General features: G+C 47.7%; 1 protein-coding gene across 1 annotated transcript in view; it reads left to right on the forward strand.

The window, feature by feature from the left end:
* The first annotated feature begins 244 nt into the window (after nucleotides 1-244).
* The window catches only part of cbfa2t2 (CBFA2/RUNX1 partner transcriptional co-repressor 2), a 25,680-nt gene continuing 18,665 nt past the window's right edge, over nucleotides 245-7,259 (forward strand). The window contains exon 1 of the mRNA XM_080000956.1: nucleotides 245-640. The gene's annotated coding sequence lies outside the window, so the exon portion shown is untranslated. The remainder of the gene's footprint in view (nucleotides 641-7,259) is intronic.

Raw genomic sequence — 7,259 nt, forward strand, 5'->3', positions numbered from 1 at the left:
AGTGGGCATGGCCTGTGGGTGTGATGTCACCAGAAGGGCCCACCCCCAGAAGTGTGTGTGTGTGTGTGTGTGTGTGTGTGTGTGTGTGTGTGTGTGTGTGTGTGTGTGTGTGTGTGTGTGTGTGTGTATGTGTATGTGTGTGTGTGTGTGTGTGTGGAAAAGAGGGAGGAGTTAAGGCTGGGGGGAGAATGAGACAGAGAGACTGGTTGTAGGCTCTCAAAGCCTTGTCTGCCAGCGAGGGAGAGAGAGGACTCAGGCAGAGTGAGCGACAAAAAGACAACGAGCAAATTTGACAAAGCTATCGAGAAAGTGTGGACCCGGATGTTTAGAGGAAGACAAGAGCTCGGTAGATTCGGAGAAGACCGTTGTGGACAGTAGAAGAGTGTATCTGGAGCGCCGCGCTGAGCTGCCTTGGATATCCGTCTCCATCTGGGTGCCATCTGCGTATCTGGCCTCTGCCACACTGGAGCGCACATATGTGGGAACGCAAACACATGCGTGACATATGAAGGCGTGGAGTCACACGGAGAAAGAGGCAGAAAGAAAAGGAAGGATAGGAAACCAGATCCACCAGCAGCAGCAGTAGCACAGCTGACTTTAAATTTTTCCAGCGTGAAGAGTGGACTCTCACAGAGTGGAGGTAGGACAGAAGGATGGGAGAGAATTTGAATTTTTCTGTTTTTCTGTTGATCTGTGTGTCTCGTGCATGCATGTGTGTCTGTGCAACAGTGATTGTGATTATTTGTGGTCGGTGTCGTGTGTAGTTCTATGCAATTTTGTGTCGTGTGTGTATGTGCGTGTGTGTTTGTATGCTTATGTGATCTGTTTGCAAACCCCAATGCAGTGAGTCCTTATTCCTATAGAATGGTTTGTGGACGAGTGTATTATCTATTTTATTTTGCCACAACTATCTTTACTGGGTTTTTGTGTGATGTGTGCGTGCCTTTACAATCACGAATGAAATAAGAGTGTGTGTGTGTGTGTGTGTGTGTGTGTGCGTGTGCGTGCGGCGCTGCATCTTAACTCCCTGAGCGGCGCTCTACTGTACAGATGGCGCTTCATCTTTTCTTCTTTTTCCCCTCATCTCTTCATCCTCATCTGCTGAGGTAGCTACAGAGTGAGGAAAGCTCTCATCTGTCTCGGTCTGATCACCAGCACACCAACATCCTACTCCCGCCATATGGACGGCAGGCTGGTCGTTTCAGTAATCTCCGAACGCCAGACTGACATCTTGATGTGTTGATGTATTCGGCTTAGACATTTGCAATGGTTCTCTTGACAAAGGTATTAACTGAGGAGTTTGTTTTTTTGGGGGGGTGGGGGGCGGTGTAGGGTTCTTTAAAGGGTTAACATGGGGCGGTTATTTTCAGCCTGTTTCACATCAAGCACCCTCATGTGATGTGCATTAGACAACTGACCCCATTTTATAAGATTTAGTCTCTGGGACCCTGATCAGAGAAGATTTAAAAAATTTTCAATGTTATTTCCATACCCGGTTATAGGATAGTTAGAGATAACAGTGATAACGACCGTGATCAAAACGGTGTCCAAAGGTACTAACGCCGTAAATTAAATAATGGTTAAGTCTACAGATTAAACATTTTGTTGGGGACCCCCTGGAACCTCTTGAGGAACCGCCTTGGAAACCACTGTGATAGGGAGGGGGGGAGGGGTCCAAATATTCACTCTCACGCTCTGTCTCTATCTCTATCTGAACTGTCACTTCCTTGGACTGGGATCAGTTAGTCCACGTGGCAAGCAGAGCACAGCGAGGCGAGCTACAGCAGAAGTGCATCTGTCCTGCGGGATCCAGACACGGAGGGGTTGGGGGGGGTAGGGAGGCAGAGTCTGTCGCTCATGCTGTGCTTACATGTTACACAACACTCTTGACATTGGTGGGAATGTGAATCCATTCCAATCCATTGGGGAGCAAATGTCACCGGGTAGCCATTATATATAGCCATTACTGAAGATGGTTGCCAAACTTCTGTTTTCTTCCTTGTCGCATACAGTGGGATTTGAGTGATCCCTGAGGCTCCCTGTGGCTGTAAAGGTGAGGGTGGGGGAGGGGGAGGTGTTTGTGTTTTGGTAGGTGAATGGAATGAGATGGGGGTGGGGGTAAAAGGGCAGAGAGAGAGAGAGAGCGAGCGAGAGAGAGAAAGACCTGGCTAGTGTCAGGGCCAGCCCAGGCCAGGCCAGTCGGTCCATCAGGGAGATAGGAGTGTCGGCTGCACAGTGTCAAAGCAGAGACCCCTGCCTGGACGGCTGGACTTTGTCACCCTCCTGACAGCAGGAGTGTGTGTGTGTGTGTGTGTGTGTGTGTGTGTGTGTGTGTGTGTGTGTGTGTGTGTGTGTGTGTGTGTGTGTGTGTGTGTGTGTGTGTGTGTGTGTGTGTGTGTGTGTGTGTGTGTGTGGTGATTTCTGACTTCTCTTCCTTTTTATCCACATAATTTCCTATACTCACGTCACATATCCAATGAGATTCTGCTCCTGCTTCCACTTTACTGAGTTGATCATGGCAAACTAAGTTAAGGTTAGATAGATATTAGATGATGTGTGTGTTGGAAGTTGTGTGTGCCAAGGAAACATCAAAATACGTTCCTTCTTTCCTCCCACTCTCAAGTATACAGTACTGAACAAAGTAATATACACACAAGCAAAAACACACACACATACAAAGGGGTAGTGCAGCTGCATCTTGAGTTGGGTGCAGGAAGTACTCTTATTACTTCTATTGGTTGGGACTGATATCTGGGCCCCAGGGGGGGTGTGTGTGTGTGTGTGTGCGCGCACACGCAACAGTAATTTACTCATCAGGAAAGTCTCTCTTAAAGACGTCATGAGGAAACGTGTGTGTGTGTGTGTGTGTGTGTGTGTGTGTGTGTGTGTGTGTGTGTGTGTGTGTGTGTGTGTGTGTGTGTGTGTGTGTGTGTGTGTGTGTGTGTGTGTGTGTGTGTGTGTGAGAGCATAGAGGCGTATATCTGTGTCAATGAGCATTTAACCACCTGCGGTTGCACTCCCCCCTCTTGCGCTGCTGCCACTGTGACATTGTAAGGCTGGGACCTCCTCGTTGTCTTTTAAGTGCCGGAGTCGGGGGTCTACAGCGCTGGTCAAGTGACCCTTGGCTGACTGCAAAGACCTGCTCAGTGACCCCACACAAGACCTCTTCCTAAAGGAGTTGGTGTGGTCTGACGGAGGAGTGGAGCCGCCTACACTAAGGCCGGGCCATGAATTGATAACATTGTGATGTAGTTAGGGTGTTGTTAAATCTGGATGCACAAATTTGCAGCATTTTTTTTTTCCCCCCGTGAAATCCATATTTCCATCATATACCATGAAAGATAGATGAGGGAATTAAATCGAGATAAAAAATAGTTTTTACACTCATACTTAAAATTTGCCTGCCATGCAGTTCAATGGAATCAACTGTAATTAGATTCTTTAACATGGGATTTTTAATTCACCAGCAAGATATTCTTATTGAGATAGTTGATGATAATAAATGAAATGATATGTCCACCTACACGGAATAATTCCGATTTCTCATCAATCATTTATTTGGATTCCCCTGGGAAAAATGTAAGCCATTCCCAAAACAGCTTTTCTTTTCGTCGGCCGCAGCTAACAAGGAGCGTTTATTAAGAATGTTAGACTGTTAAGAGAATTGATGTAACCCTCAGAGAGTAATTGTTTCCTCTTCAAGTGAAGGGTCAGGGACAAAAGGTTAGAGGTGTTACTGCTGTGTCTCTCTCGCTCTGTCACTCGCTCTATCATTCACTTTCTTTCTGCCTCATTGATATGTCCATCATCTCAGCCCCGCAGAGTAAAATCCAGTGTCCTAATCCAATAAAAAAAAAAAACAGCTCAATCCGCCAATTTGATTCAGTTTTACATTCACCACACGTCTCGCCCTGTCGCTTGCTTTCACTCAATTTCATGTCCCCCCCACCCCCTGTCATTGTTCTTCTGCCTGGCAGAGAGATAAGACAAAATAATACATACACACTGTGTCTCTCACACACACACACACACACACACACATGCTGATGCTTTAGTTGAGATAAAGCATGATCAACAGACATGTTTTTTGTCAACACACACAGAATAATGATGCGCCACCGTCACCATGGAACATATGTATGATAATAATGCTACCTCCCATCACCATACACATGCATTCAGGAACAGCCGCACACCTTATCTGACAACCGTCTGCCCACACGCTCACCAGCGTGCACTCGCTGCCCACCGCCCTCCCGCTCCCACCCCGCCCATTGTTCTGAGCACAGCTGGCCTCTTTGTTTTACTTATCTGTCCCTCTCAGCGACTGTTGCGTTCGGAGCCCTCGTTCCGCTGAACCGGGCTCGCGCACATCCCACTTCATTTGCTCAAATCACACCTCGCGCTTTGACTGTAATCCCCCAAAATTCTGGCACGGAAAAGATTCGCCTGCCGTCCATTTGCGTTTTTATTTTGAAGTAAGCTGATGTTTTGTGGCTATGTTTTGCTTACAAAACAGCATGTTTGTTGAAGTATTGCATGTATCCATCATATAAATAGTATCTTGTAGCTTAATACTTTAAAACCACTATCACAATATTTATAGCCTCATACCAGTAAAATGTATAATTTTAAAATTTTAACAATATATCTCATAGGTTTGCAGCATAACATACTCTGGGGTAACTGTGATACCCATTGAAAGTGAAAGATATTAACATCTCAATCTCAAGACTTATTTGGGTGAAATTTCCAATGTATTGCATAGCAATAACATAAAGCACACGCAGCACCAGCTGTGACAGTGTGCTTCCCCAAAGTGTCTTTGATACGCCCGTATGTTAATCGCAGCCCTCGCTTTGCATAAGAGTGCGGGCAGAACCGCTAGAAATGCAAATGTCAGAGTCGAGATCTGCACATGAATCACCTGCCCTGTGCGCTCTGGAGTCATTGTACCAACTGCCCTATTGTGGGGATTGAGAAGCAGCCGAGACGTCCTACCTGCGCAGATAGAAACATCTGGCTCTGAACGACCCTCTCTGGGCCTGGGGGGGCTGTTTTGGCTGCTCGGCCCCTCACACCTGGTTCGAAGCCGGCGAGTTTTAGCTTTTGTTCGCTGTGTCTGCGGCGTGGGTTTTGGTTTATGGATTACTGTAACTCACTGGTGAGTCTACGTGTGTGCACGTCTGTATGTCGGCCCATCGTCGCCGCCAGGAAAAACAGCATCTGAAGCGGCGGCAGGTTAAGTGGATTGTCAAGGGGTTCGTAACTTAGAGGAGCCGTTCAGTCTGAGGCCTTGAGACACGGAGAGCAGACACGCCGATTTACGACCCCGCCGAGTGTCGGGGGACCTTTTATTTCTGTGTTCTGCTATTGGGGTTTTTTTTTTTTTTTTTTTTTGTCATCCAGATGTAAAAAAACAAAAAAAACAAAACAATGGTCAAAGCCAGAGGAAGAGTAGACTTTGCTGTAGATGCCGTCATGAATTCCAAGCGCTTTTCATGTCTTTGGGGTCGGCGAGATATCGGGGTCGCAAGGGGCTGAAGATGATTGATGGGGCAGGCTAACCAATTAGCCACGGAGAGGCGAGAAGGGTTGTAATCCGATAGGCAGAAAATGTAGCGGCCTGGGAGAGGGAGAGCAGAGCTGGAGTGTGTGGGTTGTGGTAATGGTTGATGGATGAACTGTCTGGGTTCATGTCACTGTTGTACGTTTGTGTGCAGATAAGCCCCCCGGTGCCGTTTCACAGGTGTGTGTGCGATAAAACGCCCCCCCCTGCTCACCTGATGGCAACCCAACACCTGGTAAATGGGGCCAGCACACACACACAGTGTCACGAGCACACACACTAACACAAACAGACCCCCTTCCTCGAGGTGTGTGTGTGTGTGTGTGTGTGTGTGTGTGTGTGTGTGTGTGTGTGTGTGTGTGTGTGTGTGTGTGTGTGTGTGTGTGTGTGTGTGTGTGTGTGTGTGTGTGTGTGTGTGTGTGCGTGCGCACTCGCACTTCGTTAGTGCCACTCTTAAGAAACCCATCCAGCTGAAATGGTGACAGCAGAGTTGACGCCACTGGCCTAATGTGATTGTGAATGGTTGAGTGTTTATGCGTTTCTCTGATATGATTTGAACCCCCCTCCCCCATTTATCATCGGCCATTTCTCTTTCTCCCAAATGCAAAGCTTACTGGGATGGGATGACCTGTGTATGCCAACGGCTTCGCACGCGGAGTTGATCTCCTGGGGATAGCGACAGCAGCGTATTTAAAGATATTACCACTTCCGTCGGACCGGAAAGAAACGGCACAATCTCATACGATTCAATTCTATAGTTTAAATTTATCAAGTGATTTGAAAATTGTCATATTGATATGCGTTGAATGTTGATTCTATTGATGTGAAAAATGTCAGATTTGATGCGAGTCTTCGCATCGATGTCGGATTGAATCGATATCGAATTGTGACCCTTTTGCATGGAAATGGAACGGAGTCGTGGGATCCGTCCCAGCCCTATAATCACATGGTTTATTATGGGTTTGCTAAGCACGTCTTCTGGCAGACAACATGAAGTTCCACTTTCAAGATCCCGGCCTGGCTCTCCATCTCCTCAAACTCCTCCAGAGCGCGTGTCCACGTGGATGCTGTTTATTCTCTCTCTCTCTCTCTCTCTCTGTATTTCTGTTCTTAAGTACAATTCCAGTCCTCTTGTCAGTCTTTGCCATGTGGCAGCTGGACAGCGAGGCATGTTTCAGGCATGTTTCAGTAATTATCTCGCTGAGTGACAAGGTATTGGAGGGTGAGCCGCACATTGTGCCTCACCCCTCTCTCTCTCTCTATACTCGTTTCTCTCTCTCTCTCTCTCTCTCTCTCTCTCTCTCTCTCTCTCTCTCTCTCTCTCTCTCTCTCTCTCTGTGTGTGTCTTCGGCTTCTGCTATTCTCTCCATCCTCGTCTCACAAAGGCATGCGGACCCGATCGATCACAAGACGACACGTTCTCGTATGTTCCGCGTTGCTTTCTCGATCTGTTCTTTTCATCTTCTCTCTCTCTCTGTCTCTCCCCCTCTCTGTTTGTATGTACACACCTATCGCCCCCATCTTATCCCCATCCTCACCCCGCCCCCGTCCCCCGCCTCCCGGCGTAGCGGAGTGTTGTCGTTGGTTCTGCTCCAGCTCTGCAGCCTGCAGCGCTGGAAGGTGCTGATGGAGGCCAAGACAAACACACTGCCCCGGCCTCCTGACAGCCATAGGCCTGTTCCTCCGACCA

This window comes from Zeus faber (assembly GCF_960531495.2).
Source record: "Zeus faber genome assembly, chromosome: 5".
NCBI lineage: Eukaryota > Metazoa > Chordata > Actinopteri > Zeiformes > Zeidae > Zeus > Zeus faber.